Consider the following 12,738-nt stretch of genomic DNA (forward strand, 5'->3'; position numbering starts at 1 on the left):
ATGTACAACAAAGCTTAAGAAACTTCCTTTGAAACTTTACAAAGTAATATGACCTCTTCCATAAAAATGGGTTCTATTGACTGAGAAACAATGCTCAAGAAAAAAAGTCTAGGGAGCATGACTGAGATAAACATAAGGGTCTAGAAAAGTTGGATGTGGCCTGGCCTTAAAGATAACATAGAGGTCACTGGGCTATTAACCACACCCATTCCCAACCTTGTGGGTGGAAAACAGGTTAAACACCTCTTTCTTTGAAGAGACAACCCTGTGTGTTTAACATTACTGGTTTCCCTAATGCTTATCTGTGAGTGCAAGGACCTTGTGCCCTCTACACTCTACCCCTCCCTTCCTCTCCAACCCTACTTTCAATCTGTCAGCAGATCCCCACTCTACCTTCAAAATGTACCAGCAGCCACGGCCTTCCCCATCTCCACTGCTACTACCCTTCAGATGCCATGGCCTCTCCAGCTAGATTCGGACTCTGTGATAACCTTCTAGTTGGGAGCTCAGCTTTACACTTTTAGGTAATTCTTACCACGGGGTCCCAGAGGGACTGTGTCCAAATGTTAGCCATTTCTACTACAAACATTCTATCATATCATCTCTCTCTGATTATAAAGCCAAGTTCTCCATTGGTGACCAAGCCTTTCATATCCTATTTCCCACCCTTCCTTTGGTTGGTCACCTCCCAACATTTGCTCCTTGATTTCTGACATAGGAGATTAGTAGGGAAAACCCAGTACATGCTCTTAGGTGGAAACCAGCACACTGTGGAGCCTTAAGAGGGGTTGTAAAGAGGGTAAGAATGATCAATCCTATCAGCCACATCCAGGAGATGTAGAATAAGAAAAAGAGATAAGCTGTGGCACTGGGTTCCGTTGAGATGAACCTCATCAGAGACCTTGGTACCTTGATACCTCAGTGATATGTGGCTGGAATCAAGTCTCGAAGAGAAATGAGGTAGGAATCTGAAAAGGTAAAGGAAAAATTCAGTCAAATCTCACAAAAGTTTTGCTCTAAGATGAGTGGAGAAATGGGGTAGTAGCTGGAGAAATTCAAGATAAAGTATGTAAATTGTGTAGGGGGCAGTATACGCATGTATTTGTGGGTGTGCTCATACATATGTGCATTCAAGTGTGTAAGCACTGGAAGGCAGATAAATGAAAAGTGTCTTACCCTCCTCTGCTTCCTCCCTCCCTCCCTGCCCCTTCTCATTTTTGATGCAGGATATCTCACATTCCGTAAGGCAGGCAGATCCAGGGACCCTCCTGTGTCTTCCTTCTTAGCACTGGGATTACAAATGCACACTACCAAGCCAGCTTTTTACATAAGTGCCTGAGAGGGCTATTCTCCACACATATGAAATCATGATAACAAATTAAATGTGACCTGTGGAAACATTTTGTGATCCAAATTATTCAGCTTTTAATGTATAAGTGTCTAGTAGGGAGATGCATAGACAAATGCAGAATTAACATTCTTCTGAGAAGTTTATGTGTAGGGAGAAAGAGACAATTTGGTAGAGAACTCATGTCAGGAGTTGATATTGCCGAGTTCCATAAGCAGGGGGCAAAACAAAGCAAGGACAATTAAAGAGATAGGATTGACTAGAAGAGTGGACAGACTAGAGGCCATTTTGCTAGGAAACTGTCTGGTTAGGATTTCAGGGGACCCTACTGTAGTGGAGAAGACCCAAGTATAAGAGAAATCAGCAGCCCCCGAGACCAATGGATAGTACTGAGATCCCTCATCCTGAAAGCCTGGTAAAATACAGAGCCTGTGTCAAGTCTTAGTAGCTCTGGGGTATGACCAGGGTGGCTGATATTTTTCCTGCATGGCTACTGTGATTCTGATATAGTCTACCCAAGGAAAGGTACTGGGGACCCTGGGAGATCATACTGATGAGTGTGCCACTCTGAGGGTATGACCTCTGGGGCTCAGGCAGTGAAAAGCCACTCTGAAGAACTGAGATTGAAGACAGTGAGGACATACCACTGGCTGTTTGTCACTCCAGGGCAATCCAGAGTTGACTGACTTCTCTGGAAATAAGCTGCTTGGCTATTGGAGACATGCATTTCTTTGGGGATAGAGTAAAATATTCACAACACATAAGAAAAAAAAAAGCAAATGCTCCACCCAGGTTTCCTAATGGAGCCAACAATAACCACATAAACATCATCCCAAATTAGTAGCCTGGAGACAGAGTGTCTCTGTGGCCCATGGAGTCCTGACAGACACTAACCTCTCTAAAGCATCTACCACCAGCTGTGGTCAGAGACCATGGAGCCCTTTCCAAGCCTGTGGCTATCTTGCCTTGGTGGTGGAGCTATGTAGGATCTGATGAAAGAGATTACTCTCTGTCAGTGGAACCTAGGGAGTGTGTGTGTGTGTGTGTGTGTGTGTGTGTGTGTGTGTGTGTGTTTGCATGTGTATTTGGTTTTTCAAAGCAGGGTTTCTTTGTGTAGCCTTGGCTCTCCTGGAATTCACTGTATAGACCAGGCTGGCCTCAAACTCACACAGTTCTGCCTGCCTCTGCCTCTCAAGTGCTGGGATTAAAGGTATATGCTACCACTCAGCTGTTTAATAAAATTTTTATTGCTTATTTTATTTACATTTATTTACTGGGTATATATATATGAGCACACATGTGCCATGTGATGCCTGTGGAAGTTAGAAGATAGCCTGTGGAAGTCAGTTTTCTCCTTTCGTCATGTAGGTTCCAGGACTGAACTCACATCATCAGGCTTTAGTGACACACTGGTACCTGCTGAGCTATCTTGCTGACCCCAAATGGGTTTTTTGAGACAGGTTCTCTTATTGGGACCTGGGGCTTCACCCTTCTCTCCCATCCCAGCTCTGGGATGACAAGTATGTGTCACCATAATGGGGTTTAAACTCAGGTCCACATGCTTGCACACAAGGGCTTTACTGACTGAATTAGCTTTCTAGCCGCAGGACATGCTTTTTGTGACTTTATGTACATGTTCAATAAGGAATTCCAGTTTTTATGAAGGGCCAGGTCAGTCTGAGAAGAGTGTTTAGTACAAAATGCTAGCTGAAGTATAGAGAATATAAATACATATGAGTATGGTTCAAAAGGATATGTATAAATGTAAACATGCATGAGCATGGTTCAAAAAGAATGTGCTCTAGTTGATGCTGTAGGAAATGCATCAAGTCTAGAGTTATCCTCATGGGCCATGGCAGGCTAATATGAATGGGTGGGTAAAATTCTAGAGTGAGAAACAGGAAAGAAAATAAACAGGCCATCCAGAAATATGTATACATCCACATTTTCCCTCACCGGGACAGGTGCACAGATTTATTCAGCAATACAGGGCAAGTTACTACGCAGAAGGCAGTAAGTGTGGGAAAGGCCATTTTCTCAGTTCTTCCCAGTCTCTGGAACTTACTAGATTTACAAATCACCTACTCATCATACATCTCAGCTTCACTAGCTACAGAAAGTTGCTAGAAACATCTAGCCCTTAAGAGTGTATTAGACTTGTAATGGAATCATAGGAGACAAGCTCGTAGCACAGAGCCTGGCTCATTGTAAATACTGAATAAATGCTAGCTATTATGAATTAACAATCAGTCTAGTAACAGTCTCATAAACTAATCCTAAACACAGCACAGCAAGTGCTGTGTTTATATATATGTTAATATAACATGTTATATTAACATGTTATAACATGTTATACTAAGATGAGGAAAACATGGTTTAGATGAATGGTTCACCCAAGGCTAAGAAAGAAAGCTTGTTTGTGCTGGAAGCTGGCAGGACCAAAACAGAGTCTTAACAGCATACAGTACAGAACAGGGTTTTTTAATAAGTGAAGTGAGAACACAGTATCCTTCAGACTTTATACCTGGCAAGCATCTGTGTCACTATCTCTATGACGCTGAGTTCCCACCAGACAGACACCTTCCTCATCTAACTCAGTGTGGCAGCCATTTGCCCACTCTTCCCAGGACTGTGCTAAAGACTGAGGAGTACAACATGATAAAGAGGTGTGTAGGCAGTAGAACATGATAAGAATACCATCACCAAGAGCAGCCTAAGGTGCGGGTCATATTGAAAACCTGCATCTTAATAAGGCTCCTACAAAAAAGGAGGGAGGTCGTTGTACTTGTCTCTATGCAATTGCTGTCATGATGGAATGGGTTGAGAAACTGATGGTTTGCTGTGGTGTGGTGATGACTGTTGGTGATGGCAATGCATGCACATTCCCCGTCGTTTTTCATTTGTTTGTTACTGTTTTGTTTTTTCCTGATCACCATGCTTCTCCCTCATTCTCTTTTCTGGGAGAGCTAAGAATGCTTTTCCAACTTCTCCGTCCACTATCTGCCCTGCCTGCTAAATCATCAACAGTGGGTCTTCCCGGCTCTTCTCTTCTCTCCCACACAGAAGCCAGATGCTGTTCTGCCAAGGCATTCCCATGAACGCCACACAAGCACCTTTCCACTGCATTTGAAAATAATACACACACCTTCTTCCACATCTGTCCTACTTACCCCCATAGTCCAAAAACCTTTTTCTTTCCTCTGAACCTTGTACGAAAGGAAGCACCAAGCAGCATACTGCACCCAGGGCACCAGCACATGCTGTTTCATCCACAAGAAACACTTGTCCCCCTTGCCCATCACTCATCACCATGCATTCAAGTCTCTACCAAAGCGATCCAGCTCAGGTCAGCCTTCTGTTATGTGTATTTCTAAAACAGCAGCTTCCCTTCTCTTCTTGTCACTTGACTCTCTCCTTTTCTTTCTCAGCACCTCCCGCTTCAGCAGATCATGGATACTTGTCTATTCTGTAATGTCCTGTCTCCTTTGTTAATGGTCTGTGGCTGAAGACACTGCAGCATCCGTTGTTGTAGCTCCAGGCACACAATATAGCCTGTCCTCTATATGAATACTAAGAAAATATTTTAAATGGGAGTTTATTAAAGCTACTTTAAAGATATAAAATTAGAAACTGCTTAAAAGTTTGGAATCTCTGGCTCTAAGTGAAATAATTGTTAAGAAAAATCCAAATTCTAACACAGCTGTGTGTTTTTAAAGACTCCAAACTAGATTAAAAACCAGTGTTAACCGTGGTTGTCTCTGAATAAGAGTATTAAAAACCATTTTCTGTTCTCTTTTCATTATTACGTTTAGTTACTCTTCAGCAAATAATTTATCATTTTAAGGCTTTAAAATAGAAACATGTATCCAATAGTAAATAGCATTATTAAACCATTGAAAGCACAAAATTGGGGCTGGAGAAATGGCTCAGTGGTTAAGAGCACTTGTTCCACAGTCATGAGGACCAGAATTTGGATCCAGCACCCAGATAACAGGCCAGGCATTTTCCTGGTACAACAAATTCCTGGTACAACAGCTTTGAACATCATGGAGACAGGAGGATCACTGTCTTGCTGGCTTTCAGCTGAGATGAGAGAGAACCTCAGGCTCAGGGAGAGACCTTGCTTAAAAGTATTGTGCACAGAATGAGAGGAAGACACCCAATGTCTTATTCTGTTGCACACACACACACACACACACACACACACACACACACACACACACATACAAAGGTGTGTACATCTGTATACACACACAAGTGGTACACCTGTACACATACACAGGCATACACATAGGTGTGTACCCTGTATACACACACATGCACACTCATGGGAGTATATGCAGGCACATTTGTTGGGATAATCTTTTTGTACACTGTGTGAAGATGTGTTTCTGTTTAGCCTCACCTGCCTAAGGGACCTTCTAATTGATTTAATAAAGAGCTGAATGGTCAATAGCTAGGAAGGAGAGGATAGGTAGGACTTTTAGTGAGAAATAGGAACCATGGGGAAAAATCAGAGACTCGAGAGATTCGCCAGCCAGATGCAGAGGAAATCAGACATACGGTACTGAGGAGAGGTAACGAGCCATGTGGCAGAATTTAGATCAATATAAATGGGTTAATTTAAGTTTTTTTTTTTTTTTTTTTTTTTTTTTTTTTTTTTTTTTTTTTTTTTTTTTGGTTTTTCGAGACAGGGTTTCTCTTGTGTAGCTTTGCGCCTTTTCCTGGAACTCACTTGGTAGCCCAGGCTGGCCTCGAACTCACAGAGATCCGCCTGACTCTGCCTCCCGAGTGCTGGGATTAAAGGCGTGCGCCACCACCGCCCGGCTGGGTTAATTTAAGTTTTAAGAGCTAGTTGGGAACAAGCCTAAGCTAAGGCTAAGCTTTCATAATTAATAAGAAGTCTCCATGTCATTATTCAGGAGCTGGCAGTCCAGAGAAAGACCTGTTACACACACATTCACACACACACACACACACACACACACACACACACACACACACAAACACAAACACATACAGAAAGAAACAGACAGATGACAGCCCACTGCTCTCAAGGCTCAGAGACCACTGAAGAAGATGGTTAAATAAAGACACAAAGGTAATATTATGAAAACACCATAATGAAGCCCATTTTTTTGTATACTAACTTAAAAAATAAGTTTACCAAAGAAATGTGGAATAATATTGTTTTCAAGCATACATACAGCATTAATGAACTTTAGCTGTATGCTAAACTATAAATGAAGTCTCTAGTCTTTTTAAATTGGGGTAATACACTCTGAACTCTCTGACTATAATACTGTCAACTTACAAATGACAAATAAAAGATAACTTACAGCCCTTGCATTTAAAACATATTTTTAAATCACCTAAAGTCAAAGAAGAAATTTGATTGAAATTGGAAGTTAAAACTCAATTTTAGTTTCATATCAAGGCTCTGATCTAGATCAAGCATGAAATATATGGAAATCACAGCTTTATTCACTTAGGAAAAAATGAAGAAGAAAAGCTTAAAGCCCAGAGGCAGAGCAGCCATCTCAGCTGTGCCAAAGAGTCACCACAAGAATGTGGAAGGAATCACCAGAATTGGAGCAGATGTTATGAAGTGAAATATAAAAGTACAAAGAAAAATATTGAGAAAATTAATAAACAAATCTCTGGTAAAATGAACAGTCTGTGGCAGGGAGGGTGGATAGCGTCTAAAGCCATCCAGGTTAAGTAGGGTCTACAAGCTCAGGAAGAAATAAACGACATGTTCTCTCTCCCATGTGGAATCTAACTAGTCACAGGTGTGCATATGCAAACAAATGTACATGTGGGTATGGGATGACATAAAGAAAAAAAACCAGAAAGGCTAAATATAAAGGGATGAGGAAGGACGGAAGGACGGTGATGGACATGAGTTATGAATGAAGACATAAAGCTAATTGGTTTCTAGTTCCAAATCTGTCTTGAATTGGTTTTTTTGTTTGTTTGTTTGTTTTTTGCTTTGGTCATTGATAAGTGTATAAAATATACACGATACTGGAGCCGAACAGATGGCTCAGTAGTTAGGAGCACTTTTTGTTCTTGCAGAAGACCCAGGTTCTATTCCCGGCATCCCCATGGTGGCTCACAATCACCTGTAACTCCAGGTCCCAGGGATCTGACCCTCTTCGGAATTCCACAGGCACTAGTTACACATGTGGTACACAAACACACATGCAAAATATTTATATGCATAAAATAAAATAAATAACTATAACTAAAAATATATTCACTACTGAAAGTACAAACTCAATTTGAAGCTTCGCAGCTTCCATTTTGAGTGCCAAGGCCAACTGTACATAAGTTAATTAACTTCTGTAGACTTCAGATCTGATCAATTTTGGTGTGTGTTTTTTATTTATTTGCAAGGGTTTTTTTTTCATAGTAAAGTTCATTTTTAAAAAGCCATCCAAGAGTGAAGAGACAAGAATATGAATGACTGAGAAGAACAATAATCAGTATAAATTCCCAGAATAGATAACCTGCCAAGATGAAAGAGACCAAACAGGAAGCTTGTATAAACTTCAGCTGTCACCTAAAACAAACGAAACAAAACGGTTTTAAATCTTCCTACAATACAAACTGCCAGGCTCAAAACATTTCATAGAATGCCACGAAGTGGTCTGTAAAGAGGCCATCCCATTATTTCCGTAACTTTCCTTGATAATAATTAGTCCTCTGCTTCCTTTAGGAGAGAAACAAAACTATCACGACATCTTGCATACTCATCTCTCACACACAGACATCTCTGCAGGGGGAGGGGGGATACACCCATGCACAGCACGCATGTGCAGGTCAGAGCACAGCTTGTGAGAGTCAGTTCTCTCCTGTGATCCTATGGGTCCCAGAGATTGAACTGAGTCCATCAGGCTTGGTGGTAGGTGTCTTTATCTGTGTAGCCATCTTGTTAGTCTGGACTTCAGAACTTTCAAAAGTGGCCTAGGAATTTTGAAGGCTCCGAAAGTCAACCAGCTACAAGCATTCTCACGTCTCCCTCTAATATGACAGGAGGATTCCAAATTCTTTCAGCACGGGATGGCAGGGCCACGGGTCACAATGGGTGACTCTCACATTGACGGGGAAGGACAAGAAAAGCTGCTGCAGAGTGGAGTGTAGAGTCATTTACATGGGAAATTCACCACGGGCTCAAAATAAATCATGCCGTTTAGCATGACTGCATGTACAGGATAGTTACAGACATGAAGAAGACAGGCATAAAAGTCAGGATATATGCTTCCTGAAGAGGAACAGATGTGTTCAGGAAAAAGAAGGGGCCCTCTGCAGCACGGAGGAGGCTGGCAAATTAGAGGAAGAAGTAGAAATTTCTCTTATCATCTTGGTTTATTATATCCCATATTACTTGTAACAGTAGTTTACAACAGTGTGAAACTCTTAGGTGTATAGTATGGTAAATTTTCACAGATGTAGATGATGTATTGATAATATTTTTTTGTAAAAAAAAAATTACCAAACAAATGAAAAGAAAACAGATTTTTAGATTGATATGCAATTTGGACTTACTTTTTAAAAAACCTTGTCCATTACAAAAAAAAATCCATTACCAGTATTTTCTTTGCTTTTGAGGATGTGGTTATTTCAAGAAGAAATCCGCCATTTCTGTTAAAATTCACATAAGTGCAAGAAAACCTTTTCAACCTAAAATAGTCACTTTTTAAAAACCTGCTTGTGAAGTACATGCTTTTGTAAATGACCATGCCTTGTGGTTGATGTGGAATGGAGTGAGAGAAAAGCCCTGTAAGAGCCCATTTGAGGGAGAGCACCCAAGCTGCAGACACCAAGGGCTTCTGCAAGGACCACTGTGTTTCAGCTTCCCTCTGTAAGAGAACAGTCCATCCTTCTCACACCACTGCTCATCAAACACACAAACACTTTTAAATATTTTTCTAGCCCTTTTGGATTCGACATAAACTTAATCCTTTATCTTAATATTTTCTGAGGAAGTTAACTAGACTTTACTCCATGTCTTCTGTGCTAGTGAACTTTCTGCTACAATAGCAAAATACCCAAAACATCAGCTTATGAAGAGGAAACTGTTATCTGGGCTCACAACATTGGAGGCATCAGCTCATAACTAATTGTCCCATCTCCATGTTTTAGGTCTGAGGAGAGGTAACACGTTGTGGCAGGAGAATAAGATAGTGGATGCTCTTCTTAGCAGCCAGAGAACATAGAGAAATGGAAGCGGAAAAGATCAGGGTCCCATATACCCTTCCAAGAGATTATCTTAATGACTAAGGACCTCCACAGTCTCAAATTCTCGGTTTCCAACACCTCTCCCATGATGCCACACTGGAGATCAAGACTTTAGCACATGGGGGATGTTCAATATCCAAACAATATCAGTAGCATCCTCCATGCATATTAAACTTGAATCACATGATTAGCGTAAGTTTACCGGTTCACTTGAAAACTAAGTCATAATATGAGCAATCTGACAGCCAAGGATACTAGAAGCCAGTCATGACAGGACTAGTGTGGATGGTTGGGCAGGAACAAGAGGGCATCATAAAATGACAGAGCCAGAAAGAATAACAGTTTCTCTTTTTCCAATGAGATGGCTGCCATTGTCTGTCAATTACTTCTACTTATGCACAAGCCCATGCAACCCTGGAAATTCTCATCATAGAGAAAAGAATGAGTCTGCTCAAATGCGGAAGCATGCCTATTCTGTCTCCTCATATTGAAATGAAGGCAGTCTACTCAAGGCTTCAAGACCAAGTGCTGTTCCCAAAGTTAATTCAGAAAAAAAATATATATATATACATATATATCACAAAACTACTTAATTTCACAGGAAAGGATATATATATATATGTATACATACATATGTATATGCATAGACATATTATTATATATGTATACATACTATATAGTATATACTGAATTATAGTGTTAGTATGTATACTATTCAGGATATACTATATAGTATGTATACTATATAGAAGTATATATATATGTGTTTATATATATACTATATATATATATATCCTTTTTCTGTGACATTTTGATGTAGTTTTATGTGTTTGAGTTACATAACTTGTAATTATCTTGAATTCACACTCTTTCCTGGTATTTTCTAGGACACACAGAAAAACACTTTTACTGTAATTTCCACTTGATTAATTCATTCTTAATCCTTTGGAAAATCACATTTGTTAATGATGTCTGGTAAGGGACAAAACTCTGGTCTCCCATCGCCTCAAGAAGAAAGGCACAGGGCAAGTGAAAAACAAGGAAGCTGTGTGGTAGAAAGGAACACGTGTTGTTTTGAATCCTTGCAATTCATTCCTGCCAATGAAAGAGAAGACACTGTCACTCCATTCTCTTCCATTGCCACTGGTCTTGTTCTTGTTTTAGCAGATGAATAAACAGGCATGCAGGGACCTTATTAATTATTTAGCATAGTTAGCTAACTTGGCAACTTAATTAGTTAGCATAGTTGCTAACCTGGCAACTTAAACCATGGATTCCTCACTCTAGGCATCACATATTTTTCTTTTTTTCTTTTTCAACACTAAAGTATGGCTCTTTTGCTGTTGTTTTATATCCAAGAATCTGCATCATACAGCTGAAATTATATTTTGTTTTGCTCTGGTTTCCAAATGGGTTAGGAGAGGTGGTGAGATTTTATTACTAGCCTTTAGTAATTCTGTAATAGACAGAAGTTTTCCACCCCTAACTGAGTAAGGACCTCCCAAAGCTCCAGTCAGACAAGGATGGTACTTGATAGAGAGGCCCACACTGCCTGGGAGGTGTATCCTGAGAAGCCATGACTAGGTTTGAGATGGAACTTAGTCCCAGATTAGTAGATTTTCCTAAGATAATGAGACCTGCTATTAAAACAGAAGGTTTGTTTTATCTGCCTCTTTGGCAGGGAGATCATTAAAACATGAGTCAAAGCAAGGAAAAGACATTAACCTGAGACTACACAATCTCATGCTTGGAGGGTTGATCTGTTTAGTGGAGCAGCTGGCTTAGATGAAGTTTTCATAGACACTGGGAGGTGCTTGGAAACAATGGGTGGTCTAAAGAATTTGCTCAGAGATTGAACTGTATGGAATTAGATCCAGTGAGAAGAATCAGACTCAGACATATCAGACAGACTCCCTGATTCAAAATCCAAGGACTGCTGAGAAGACCTCCACCCCACCACCATACTGTGGTGTGGAAAAATCCTTCTGTATACTGTGAATATGTATTACAGTACATTGGTTAATAAAGAACTGACTGGCCAGTAGCCAGGTAGGAAGTATGCGTGGGAGAGCCAGACTAGGAGAATTCTGGGAAGAAGAAGAGCACAGTCAAAGGAGTGGAAAGCAGTCTCAGAGAAGCAAGATAGGCATGATGTACTGAGAACAGGTACTGAGCCACATGGCAAAGCTTAGATAATAAATATGGGCTAATTTAAATGTAAGAGTTATCTAGTAACAAGCCTGAGCTTTAGGCCGAGCATTTATAATTCATATTAAGTCTCTGAGTCAGTTATTTGGGAAGCGTCTGCCAGTTATTTGGGAGCAGGCAGTTGGGACAGGATAACTCCTCCTACACTACTGCCCCTCCACCTTTCCACCCCTCTACTGCTTTCCTGATACATGAAACAATGCATCTGAGTCTCACGTGATTGTGCTGGAGTCTGTCTCTTCATATTCGGCCTATTTTAAAATGGAATTATCTTAGGAGATATTGTTGACTACATTCCTTATAACAAACATGCATTTGTAATATTTTCTCTGCAGTTGGAGGCATAGCTCTCAGTTCCAGGTCATGGGGAAAATGATGGGAGGGAATGCCTGCTGGCAGGGTAATGATTTCCCAACTTTCCTGTTTTATTTGAGACATCACCAAATGACAGGTTCTTGGTGGCTGTTGTTACCAGTGGAAGCAGTATCCTAAGAGCACACGTCCTGATGTCGTGAGAGAGAGCTGTGACTATAGAAGGAACTTCACGCTGGAGCAGAGCTGAGAAGAAGCACAGTGACCAGCTTTGCAGCAGACCCACCCCCAACCTTGGAGGCAGAATCCGAAGACCTAGAAGGCATCTCTGCTTGCAAATGAGAAGTGGTGGCTATGACAGACTTTGAGCTTCTGCTCCAGAGGGTAGTGTGTGCTAGAACATCATCCAGAAAGCCCCGAGGCTCCAAGTCACAAAAGTAAGGTGACAAATTAAATCACCCTTGAATCTCCTTTTGGAAAACTGTGCTTTCCCCCAGACTCTTAGAGAAGCAAAGAACCTCAGAGATTTCCTGGTCCAGCTGTTTCCACTTCACAAATGAACTCACCAGCAAAGCATGTTAGACACATGCCACTCTCCTGTCTTTCAAGAAAAACCCAGAAGCAAA

This window comes from Peromyscus californicus, unplaced genomic scaffold (assembly GCF_007827085.1).
Source record: "Peromyscus californicus insignis strain IS unplaced genomic scaffold, ASM782708v3 Scaffold_14__1_contigs__length_90479793_seg_2, whole genome shotgun sequence".
In the NCBI taxonomy this organism is placed as follows: Eukaryota; Metazoa; Chordata; class Mammalia; order Rodentia; family Cricetidae; genus Peromyscus; species Peromyscus californicus.